This window comes from Ranitomeya imitator, chromosome 6 (genome assembly GCF_032444005.1).
Source record: "Ranitomeya imitator isolate aRanImi1 chromosome 6, aRanImi1.pri, whole genome shotgun sequence".
NCBI classification, from domain to species: Eukaryota; Metazoa; Chordata; class Amphibia; order Anura; family Dendrobatidae; genus Ranitomeya; species Ranitomeya imitator.
In genome coordinates, this window is record NC_091287.1 from 194467439 (window position 1) to 194480039 (window position 12601).

At 46.9% G+C, this 12601-nt stretch overlaps 1 protein-coding gene across 4 annotated transcripts in view; it reads right to left on the reverse strand.

The window, feature by feature from the left end:
• The window catches only part of MTRR (5-methyltetrahydrofolate-homocysteine methyltransferase reductase), an 831186-nt gene that overhangs the window by 166123 nt on the left and 652462 nt on the right, over positions 1-12601 (reverse strand). The window lies entirely within an intron of this gene.

Genomic DNA, 12601 nt, shown 5'->3' on the forward strand with positions numbered 1-12601 from the left:
GGGAAGGAGAACGTGATACAGAGCTCCAGGATACAGAAGCACCTGAAGGCCTGGGCGACGCTGTGCGAATCCGCTTTCCACGCGTCTGTCTAGTGTGAGCACGGCCCCTGCAGGCCGAAGGCTCCTGAGACCCCGAGGGCCCTTTCTGAGACAGATGGACTGCTGGCCCTGACCGCTGGGGTCTGAAGGGATTTGATTGCTTCAGTAAGGGACGCCATGGATTGCGACATGGACGTGACCCATTCCGGCGGAGCTGCCCCAGAATCTGCTTGAGGGGCAGGAACCGGAGGGATTGCTGGGGAGCTGGCGGGGGGGGGGGGGCTCCTGGGCGCGTTCAGAGTCACAGGCCTCGCAGCGGCGATTACTCTGGGCGTGCGGGAACGGGGCACGACAAGCTACACAACCGGTAAATAGAACCGTGTGAGACTTAACTCTTCTAGACATAGTGATCCGTAAAGCTATACCCAGGGCCAGAGACTGGGACAAAAATAATGCTTCTGCCAGCTGGAGGGAGAAGCACTTACCCCAGTCCTGTGTCCCCACTATTGTAGCGACGGATCCGGATGCACGCTGCGGAGCAAAATGATGCTGCCTTTATCCTCAGCCGACTTCAGGGGGCAGGACCGCCATGCTGCGCTGCAGCCTGTAGTAGGCCTGAAGCCGGGGCCTCAATTTTTCCCCCTGAGAGAGGAAAGGTGGAACCGGAAGTGGATGCGGCGCAAGGGGAGGAGCCTAACTGCGCAGTCTGCTGGGCGGAAGACCGGGCCCTGAGCTGCCCGAAGTTGTCCCCATGCTTGCTGGAGACCTGGCCGCACCTGGAAACGGCCGCACCACAGCGACGCGGCACCGGCCGCCCCACAGCGCCGCAGAGCCGGCCGCCGAAAAAGGAACACTGTGTCGGCAGCATCGCAGTGCCGCAGCGCCAACAGCAGCGCCATGTAAAAAAGCATATAAATAGAGCGCCCTGTAAGGAGCCCCCCCAGAGAGCATCCAGTGAGGGGGGAAGCAAAAAGACGGTGCAGATACCCTATCTCCATTATCTGCGAGGATAAGGAGAGGGACCGTCCACCACCCCATCTATCACCGCAGCAGAGCAGGGGTGTAGGAATCAGGGGGGAAACACTGACATCTAAGGGCACCTGTACAGCCCAAGGTTTAAATACCTTAGGGTGGTCAGGGCCAAGTCCGGTGAAGAATCCCACATAGCGGGAAAGGATACGTGGATATGGGATCACACGTGCTTGCCCGTTGATTGTTTGGGGAGATCGGACCCTGAAAAGGATCCGTCGCCCCCTCAATCCATAGATGTAGAAAAACAGAGTCCAAAGGAACAGGACTCAGAGGTGTGCCTCCTTGAGACACTAAGCATAAACTGGATTCTCCGGTAGCCAGTGTCAGGGTGTATACGATGGAGGAGGAGCTAACTTTTTTTTTTCAAGTTTACTTAGTGTCAGCCTCCTGGCGGCAGAAGCATACACCCACAGTCCTGTGTCCCACAGTCCTGTGTCCCCCAATGAGGCGAAGGAGAAAGATAATGCATTGCAGGCAGAGCACGAGGACATGAAGCAAAAAACCATACAGGGTGGTTACATACAGCCCAGCCTCATGTCATCCCAACATGGATTGGTAGACAATGAGGAAGAGGAGGAGGAAGAACAGGAGATACTTTCATGCGTTATAGATGGTACTACAAGCACAACTGACATACCGTCTGTTCAGCATGGATGGCCTGAGGACAGGGAGGAGGACAGCATGGTCAGTCATCCTGTTGGTGAGGACACGGAAGTCTGTAAGCAGTCTGACATACATGGCTGACTTTATGTTGTGTTGCATTTCACGTGACCCTCGCATTATGAAAAATTTCAGTGACACTCATTACTGGTTGGTGACATTTCTAGCCCCAAACTACAAGGAGAACGTTCAATCTCTTCATCCAGAGACAGACAGGTCTTACTAAAATGGTGCAGTACCAGAGGACCTTTGTTGCGGAATTATTAAAAAAATTTCCATCTGAGAATGCTGGCAGCAGACATCACAGTTCGTTGGACAACCAAGGAGTACAGGCAATAGAGACAACTCCAATCAAGCAGAGGCAGGGGAACAAGGGCAAAGTTCTGGGAGTTTTCTCAGACTCTCCCATCGCCCTGGCCCAGAGGCGCGGGGTACTGTCACAAGGAGTACAATCTTTTGGAAGATGCTGACCGTACCAACATCCTCTGTGATTCCTCTGTGCCGTTTAATTATTGGGTATCCAAGCTGGACACGTGGCATGAACTGGCTCTCTATGCCTTGGAGGTCCTGGCCTGCCCTGCCGCTAGCATTTTGTCAGAGCGGGTTTTTAGTGCCGCTAGTGGAATTATAACTGATAAGCGCATCCGCCTGTCAACTGAAAATGTTGACAAGTTCACTCTTATAAAAATGAACAAGGGCTGGATTGGGCCAGACTTCTGTATACCGACGAATGATACCTCCAATACAGTGTTTTTTTGGGAGGTGTATTCCCATGCACCTCTTCACACACACACACACACACACACACACACACACACACACACACACACACACACACACACACACACACACGTATACACTTCCTGATTTTGGCTATTTGGTGTTATCCTCCTTCTCCTCATCATCCACAACCACTAGAACACCAGGGTGAACGTGTTCTGTGATGCTATAGCCACTCTAGATTTTTGCAAGGGTGTTTATGATGCCAGTAAATATTTTATTTAAAAAAAAATGTGTACCCCCCAGGGGAAAATGTTTGTCAGCCCATACACTTAGTGTATGGTCATTCCAAGTATAGCAGACCCGCTCCTTTAAATTGGGAAAAGATTCATAGGAGGACATCCTCCACACCTCTTCAGACACCACCACTAGAACACCAGGGTGAACGTATTCCGTGATGCAACAGCCACTCTAGTTTTTGGCAAGGCCTTGCATTCAATGCATCAGCAAACAGTACGGGAGTACCAAATGAATAATGTGAACTTGGTTTTCATGTGGCCATCCAGTACGTCACTTCAAAGGCTTATTGGGGTGCGTGTGAATTTGGTACAGGGAAGGCCTTGCATTCCATGCACAAGTAAACAGTATGGGAGTACCAAATGAATGTGAACTTGGTTTTAATGTGGCCATCCACTACGTCGTTTCAAAGGCTTATTAGGGTGCCTGAAACTTTGGGGCAGGCAGGCCGCCTTGCATTCAATGCATAGGCAAACACTATGGGAGACCCACTTTCTTATAATGGGAACATTTTTTCAGGAGGCCCTCTTGTATGGCTCGTGAAAGGGGTACTGGGGTGCGTCCTAATTTTTGGCAGCCAAGCCACTCACTGCATAGGCAATAACAGTATAGGAGACCCACTGTTTAATAATGTCCCTTTAAGAATATTAATGCCACTATAAAAATAGGCTTTGTGACTTTGAGTCCCTCCTTCATAAATGAAACAAGATGTGTCTAACGATGTGTCACATACCACATTGCCAGCTAAGGTTGTTAAATGTTACAATGACGTTTCCCAGTGAATGCATTTGCATTAGTTGAAAGCAATGCTAAAGTTGAAAAACGCATCAAAACCTGTTATGAAAGGTAATTCAGTACCACAATGGACATAGAGGTCAGCGCACATACAGTGACCTGGCAATAACCCAAAAAACAAGAACGAGCTCTGAGACGTGGGAACTCTGTTGACCGCAATCCCTAATCCTCTCCAACCACACTAAAGGCAGCCGTGGATTGCGCCTAACGCTCCCTATGCAACTCGGCACGGCCTGAGAAACTAGCTAGACTGAAGATAGAAAATAAGCCTACCTTGCCTCAGAGAAATATCCCCAAAGGAAAAGGCAGCCCCCCACATATAATGACTGTGAGTTAAGATGAAAAGACAAACGTAGAGATGAAATAGATTTAGCAAAGCGAGGCCCAACTTTCTGAACAGAGCGAGGATAGGAAAGGTAACTTTGCGGTCAACACAAAACCCTACAAAAACCACGCAAAGGGGGCAAAAAGACCCTCCGTACCGAACTAACGGCACGGAGGTACACCCTCTGCGTCCCAGAGCTTCCAGCAAGCAGGAAAAAACAAATAGACAAGCTGGACAGAAAAAAACAGCAAACAAATAGCAAAGAATAACTTAGCTATGCAGAGCAGCAGGCCACAGGAACGATCCAGGAGGAGACAGGTCCAATACTAGAACATTGACTGGAGGCCAGGATCAAAGCACTAGGTGGAGTTAAATAGAGCAGCACCTAACGACTTCACCATATCACCTGAGGAAGGAAACTCAGAAGCCGCAGTACCACTTTCCTCCACCAACGGAAGCTCACAGAAAGAATCAGCTGAAGTACCACTTGTGACCACAAGAGGGAGCTCTGCCACAGAATTCACAACAGTACCCCCCCCTTGAGGAGGGGTCACCGAACCCTCACCAGAGCTCCCAGGACGACCAGGATGAGCCATATGAAAGGCACGAACAAGATCAGGAGCATGGACATCAGAGGCAAAGACCCAGGAATTATCTTCCTGAGCATAACCCTTCCACTTAACCAGATACTGGAGTTTCCGTCTAGAAACACGAGAATCCAAAATCTTCTCCACAATATACTCCAACTCCCCCTCCACCAAAACCGGGGCAGGAGGATCAACAGATGGAACCACGGGTGCCACGTATCTCCGCAACAATGACCTATGGAATACGTTATGTATGGAAAAAGAATCTGGAAGGGTCAGACGAAAAGACACAGGATTAAGAACCTCAGAAATCCTATATGGACCAATAAAACGAGGTTTAAACTTAGGAGAGGAAACCTTCATAGGAATATGACGAGAAGATAACCAAACCAAGTCCCCAACCCGAAGTCGGGGACCCACACAGCGTCTGCGGTTAGCGAAACGTTGAGCCTTCTCCTGGGACAAGGTCAAATTGTCCACTACATGAGTCCAAATCTGCTGCAACCTGTCCACCACAGTATCCACACCAGGACAGTCCGAAGACTCAACCTGCCCTGAAGAGAAACGAGGATGGAACCCAGAGTTGCAGAAAAACGGTGAAACCAAGGTAGCCGAGCTGGCCCGATTATTAAGGGCGAACTCAGCCAAAGGCAAAAAGGACACCCAGTCATCCTGATCAGCAGAAACAAAGCATCTCAGATATGTTTCCAAGGTCTGATTGGTTCGTTCGGTCTGGCCATTAGTCTGAGGATGGAAAGCCGAGGAAAAAGACAAGTCAATGCCCATCCTACCACAAAAGGCTCGCCAAAACCTCGAAACAAACTGGGAACCTCTGTCAGAAACGATATTCTCTGGAATGCCATGTAAACGAACCACATGCTGGAAAAACAATGGCACCAAATCAGAGGAGGAAGGCAATTTAGACAAGGGTACCAAATGGACCATCTTAGAGAAGCGATCACAGACCACCCAAATGACTGACATCTTTTGAGAGACGGGAAGATCTGAAATAAAATCCATAGAGATATGTGTCCAAGGTCTCTTCGGGACCGGCAAGGGCAAAAGCAACCCACTGGCACGAGAACAGCAGGGCTTAGCCCGAGCACAAATCCCACAGGACTGCACAAAAGTACGCACATCCCGCGACAGAGATGGCCACCAAAAGGATCTAGCCACTAACTCTCTGGTACCAAAGATTCCAGGATGACCAGCCAACACCGAACAATGAACCTCAGAGAACTCTATTCGTCCACCTATCAGGGACAAACAGTTTCTCTGCTGGGCAACGATCAGGTTTATCAGCCTGAAATTTTTGCAGCACCCGCCGCAAATCAGGGGAGATGGCAGACACAATTACTCCCTCTTTGAGGATCCCCGCCGGCTCAGATACACCCGGAGAGTCGGGCACAAAACTCCTAGACAGAGCATCCGCCTTCACATTTTTAGAGCCCGGAAGATATGAAATCACAAAGTCAAAACGGGCAAAAAACAACGACCAACGAGCTTGTCTAGGATTCAACCGCTTGGCGGACTCGAGATAAGTCAAGTTCTTATGATCAGTCAAGACCACCACGCGATGCTTAGCTCCTTCAAGCCAATGACGCCACTCCTCGAATGCCCACTTCATGGCCAGCAACTCTCGATTGCCCACATCATAATTTCGCTCAGCAGGCGAAAACTTCCTGGAAAAGAAGGCGCATGGTTTCATCACCGAACAATCAGAACTTCTCTGCGACAAAACAGCCCCTGCTCCAATCTCAGAAGCATCAACCTCGACCTGGAACAGAAGCGAAACATCTGGTTGACACAACACAGGGGCAGAAGAAAAACGACGCTTCAACTCTTGAAAAGCTTCCACAGCAGCAGAAGACCAATTGACCACATCAGCACCTTTCTTGGTCAAATCGGTCAATGGTTTAGCAATACTAGAAAAATTGCAGATGAAGCGACGATAAAAATTAGCAAAGCCCAGGAACTTTTGCAGACTTTTCAGAGATGTCGGCTGAGTCCAATTATGGATGGCTTGGACCTTAACAGGGTCCATCTCAATAGTAGAAGGGGAAAAGATGAACCCCAAAAATGAAACCTTCTGGACACCAAAGAGACACTTTGATCCCTTCACAAACAAAGAATTAGCACGCAGGACCTGAAACACCGTTCTGACCTGCTTCACATGAGACTCCCAATCATCCGAGAAGACCAAAATGTCATCTAAGTACACAATCAGGAATTTATCCAGGTACTCTCGGAAGATGTCATGCATAAAGGACTGAAACACTGATGGAGCATTGGCAAGTCCGAATGGCATTACTAGATACTCAAAATGGCCCTTGGGCGTATTAAATGCAGTTTTCCACTCATCGCCTCGCTTAATACGCACAAGATTATACGCACCACGAAGATCTATCTTGGTGAACCAACTAGCCCCCTTAATGCGAGCAAACAAATCAGATAATAATGGCAAAGGGTACTGAAATTTAACCCTGATCTTATTTAGAAGGCGGTAATCTATACAAGGTCTCAGTGAACCATCCTTCTTGGCTACAAAAAAGAACCCTGCTCCTAATGGCGACGATGACGGGCGAATATGCCCCTTCTCCAAAGACTCCTTCACATAACTCCGCATAGCGGCGTGCTCAGGCACAGATAAATTAAACAGTCGACCTTTTGGGAATTTACTGCCAGGAATCAAATCGATAGCACAATCACAATCCCTATGCGGAGGTAGGGTATCGGACTTGGGCTCATCAAATAAATCCCGGTAATCAGACAAGAACTCAGGAACCTCAGAAGGGGTGGATGACGAAATAGTCAGAAATGGGACATCACCATGTACCCCCTGACAACCCCAGCTGGACACAGACATGGATTTCCAATCTAATACTGGATTATGGACTTGTAGCCATGGCAACCCCAACACGACCACATCATGCAGATTATGCAACACCAGAAAGCGAATAACCTCCTGATGTGCAGGAGCCATGCACATGGTCAGCTGGGTCCAGTACTGAGGCTTATTCTTGGCCAAAGGCGTAGCATCAATTCCTCTCAATGGAATAGGACACTGCAAGGGCTCCAAGAAAAACCCACAACGCCTAGCATACTCCAAGTCCATCAAATTCAGAGCAGCGCCTGAGTCCACAAATGCCATGACAGAATACGATGACAAAGAGCAGATCAAGGTAACGGACAGAAGAAATTTTGACTGTACCGTACCAATGGTGGCAGACCTAGAAAACCGCTTAGTGCTCTTAGGACAAACAGAGATAGCATGAGTGGAATCACCACAGTAGAAACACAGCCCATTCAGACGTCTGTGTTCTTGCCGTTCAACTCTGGTCAAAGTCCTATCGCACTGCATAGGCTCAGGTTTAAGCTCAGGTAATACCGCCAAATGGTGCACAGATTATCGCTCGCGCAAGCGTCGACCGATCTGAATGGTCAAAGACATAGACTCATTCAGACCAGCAGGCATAGGAAATCCCACCATGACATCCTTAAGGGCTTCAGAGAGACCTCTTCTGAAAATAGCCGCGAGCGCACCTTCATTCCACTGAGTGAGTACAGACCACTTTCTAAATTTCTGACAATATACCTCTATCTCATCCTGACCCTGACACAGAGCCAGCAAATTCTTCTCTGCCTGATCCACTGAATTAGGCTCATCGTACAGCAATCCGAGCGCCAGGAAAAACGCATCAATATTACTTAATGCAGGATCCCCTGGCGCAAGGGAAAATGCCCAGTCCTGAGGATCGCCACGCAAAAAAGAAATAACAATTCTCACTTGTTGAACTGGATCACCAGAGGAGCGAGGTTTCAAGGCCAGAAACAGTTTGCAATTATTTTTGAAATTCACAAACTTGGCTCTATCACCATAAAACAAATCAGGAATAGGAATTCTTGGTTCTAACATAGGCTTCTGAACCACCAAATCTTGAATCTTTTGTACATTTATAACGAGATTATCCAATGAAGAGCACAGACCCTGAATATCCATGTCCACACCTGTGTCCTGAACTACCCTAATGTCTAGGGGGAAAAAAAGGCAAAACACAGTGCAAAGAAAAAAAAATGGTCTCAGAACTTCTTTTTTCCCTCTATTGAGAATCATTAATACTTAGGGCCTCCAGTACTGTTATGAAAGGTAATTCAGTACCACAATGGACATAGAGGTCAGCGCACATACAGTGACCTGGCAATAACCCAAAAAACAAGAACGAGCTCTGAGACGTGGGAACTCTTTTGACCGCAATCCCTAATCCTCTCCAACCACACTAAAGGCAGCCGTGAATTGCGCCTAACGCTCCCTATGCAACTCGGCATGGCCTGAGAAACTAGCTAGCCTGAAGATAGAAAATAAGCCTACCTTGCCTCAGAGAAATATCCCCAAAGGAAAAGGCAGCCCCCCACATATAATGACTGTGAGTTAAGATGAAAAGACAAACGTAGAGATGAAATAGATTTAGCAAAGCGAGGCCCAACTTTCTGAACAGAGCGAGGATAGGAAAGGTAACTTTGCGGTCAACACAAAACCCTACAAAAACCACGCAAAGGGGGCAAAAAGACCCTCCGTACCGAACTAACGGCACGAAGGTACACCCTCTGCGTCCCAGAGCTTCCAGCAAGCAGGAAAAAACAAATAGACAAGCTGGACAGAAAAAAACAGCAAACAAATAGCAAAGAATAACTTAGCTATGCAGAGCAGCAGGCCACAGGAACGATCCAGGAGGAGACAGGTCCAATACTAGAACATTGACTGGAGGCCAGGATCAAAGCACTAGGTGGAGTTAAATAGAGCAGCACCTAACGACTTCACCATATCACCTGAGGAAGGAAACTCAGAAGCCGCAGTACCACTTTCCTCCACCAACGGAAGCTCACAGAAAGAATCAGCTGAAGTACCACTTGTGACCACAAGAGGGTGCTCTGCCACAGAATTCACAACAAAAACCGCTACGTGTGAACATAGCCCAAGTGGTGGAGGTACATTTTTTGGGGAGGTCTTTATTTTGCCTTATATACAAATTATTAATCTGGAAAGATTTGCAAATGGAATGGAGCAAGATTCCTCAAGATGTCTTGAATACCCTAGTGGCGGTGTGGTGCAATAATTAATGCAGTAAGTTATGGTACAAAATACTAAGTTATGGCATTTTAAATAATTAATTACTCTCTGTGTTATCATCAATAAATATTATATACAAAACTTTTGGCAGTCAGTTTTATTTAATTAAATGGCCATACCTATATGCTAAAGCATTTTGGTTAAAATTAAGATTTTGCATGATAACTTCATGCACTTTCAATTCATTACCAGGAAAATGGCATCACAATAACCAAACAGAAGTAGTCACACTTCTAAAAAAAAACAAAAAAACTTTTGGTATATGTGCAATGGCTCTGTTGTTGGGTGCCCCCGGCTCCTTCCATTTCCCTAATGCTAGGGGTGCCCTAGCTTGCCTTACTCCCCGGATTACTTCTGATGGTGAAGACGCTGGGGTCACGTACTTTGCCTTAGCTCCTGAATTTGCCCTCACTCTGTACTCTTCCCCCACCCAGGGAACAGGGGAGTAGTAGTGTACTGTAGTACACCAACCAGACTAACAAGGTAATACAAACGGGGATAAAGGAAAAATATGAATCATACAAATATACTCACAGAAACAACAGAGGTATGCACCGTGCACACATGCAAAACCTAGCAACAGTCACAAATAAATTACCAAACGCCTTCTCAAACAACAGCCAGCAACCACCAACCATGAAGCAAAAGCTAGCTCTGGCAATGAGTGATTACAGGCCCAGATTATATAAGAGACAGGAGTGGCTAAAAGTGAACAGCTGAGAGCCTTAACGCAGGGAAGCTTCCAGGAGCTCTCCAATGAGCATATTAACCCCTGCACTACTAAAAGAAACCTGCACGGTTTAATATGAAGGTGAAGTGCTCCTAAGCAGTGCAGGAGTAGGAGAAATCAGACGCTGTGCTCCATTGCAGTAAATGCGTGACAATATGTACCTGCTAAGTGAACTATTAATTTACTGTTATACTTTGTTCCCAGAAGAGGCTGATTTCGGTTTTGAATCCCTTGGAGTTTTGGACCAAACCGCATTGGCTTTGTGAATGCTACCTACTGCCTACCTGAGAGAATGGATCCCTACAACATTCAGTAGCACTCATGTGAACTAGCACAGACCAAAATAAACATAACTTTGATTAAATGTAACATAAGAGGGTTAAGTCTGTAAATCAGCTGCAGTGGTGTAACTAGAATCTGATGGGCACCGGAGCAAAATTTGGACCAAGGCCTCCACCTACATATTGGTCGGATCCTATAAAGACAAACATGTTCGCGCAACCAATGTATTAGTGTCACCCATATGGCTCCTTTATTTAATAATATCCCCATCCTGGTCCCTTCCAGTAAATGCCCTCCGTCCTGACACCTCCCAGTAATGTGTCCCTTCCAGAGATAATGTCTCTCATTCTGTGTCTCTTCCGGCAATAATCCCCTCCCATCCTGAGCCCTTTCAAAGTATAATTTTCCCTATCCTGGACCCCTTCCTGGCATAATGTCCTCCATTCTGAATGCCATCGTATAATAATGTCCTCAATCGTGGACCCCTTCCTGCTATAATGTTCCCCATCCTGGGCACCTTCCTGGGATAATGTCCTCCACAATGGACCTCATCCTATAATAAGGTAATCCACCCTGTGCCCCTTACTGGTAAAATGTCATCCCCATCCTTGGTCCCTTTCTGTTTTAATGTCCCCCATCCTATGCCCCTTCCAAGTTTCATGTCCTTCATCCTGGGTCCCTTCCAGGTACAATGTGCCCCATTCTGGGCCACTTTCAGGTTTAATGCCCCTCGTCCTGGCCCCTTTATTTAATTATGTTCCCCATCTCAGGCCCTTTAGTGTATAATGGCCTCCAACATGTGCCCAATCCAGGTATAATGTCCTTCAACCTGGACCCCATCTTGGGCTGTAACATTTTAAAAAGAAACAAAATTCTTCTCACCATCCTCCACTTCCACAACATGCAGCGTCCTCTTCTATAGCCATAGCAGAGCTGGCAGCAGACTTCGTGCCACTAGTTCAGCAAATGACGTCACAGACTTACGCTGCCCTTGATGGGTGAGCTGACACGCTCCGATTTGCTGGTAGTGTGTATTGCAGTGCAGGGAGCTGGCAAGTCTCTGCACCACAATACATTTCAGCTAAATGTGTGTCCAAGAAAGCATATCCAAATTAAATATCCGTTGGCATCCGCAGACCCCTCTCCCACACATGCCTGCTTGCACCCTCTGCAACCGTTAGTATTACGCCCTTGATTAACAGCATGTTGACGGGGCTTCATGAATCCCCCGAATATATTGTAATCCTCATTCACAGTGATTACGTTAGCCTGCAATAGATACAATTCTAAAAAAAGCAATGCATCAATATATTCAACTTATCTGTCACTCATTTGTGCTACATTCACAGAAGGCAAAATAAGCAAACTGAGAGTTTCCTCTAAACATAAAAGAACTCATCTACTGTATGTCTAGCGGAAGGAGCACACATGCACTTTGGTAACTGTTGCAGCCACTGCTTGCCTGCAGTAGTCATAAACTGTGACCACCAGAAGAGGATGCAAGGAAACTGGTAGCAATGTGGATAAGTGTCTCAGGGGAATCAGAGATAAGTATAGTATTTTATATATTGATTGTTAGGCTACATTGGACACAGTTCATAAAACAAAAAGCAACATGTTACTAAATATGTACTCTAGTAGGTCATATTAATATTTAACATTCGTGGATTAAAGAAGTTTTCTGGTTTCAGTAAACCTGTACCCCATCTGCAGAAGTTTTTGTTTTTGTTTTTATTAACAGTGCTCTATGCATGGCTCGCTGTGTCTGTTATTGTCTGCAGTGCTGATGTCACGTTGACAGCATAGCAATCAACTGAGCACAAGAGATCTGCTCTAGAGCCAATGAGCTCAATGACTGGCTACAAAGCTGTCGACATGACGTCAGCGCTGCAGACGACCGAGGCAGTGGCAAAGATTCAGCACTGGACCCTGGAAAGGTGAGTAAAGGACAGCTTTCCTTTTAAAAGAAAACAGCTGATGGCCAGAGGTTTTCTGAAACAATCTGA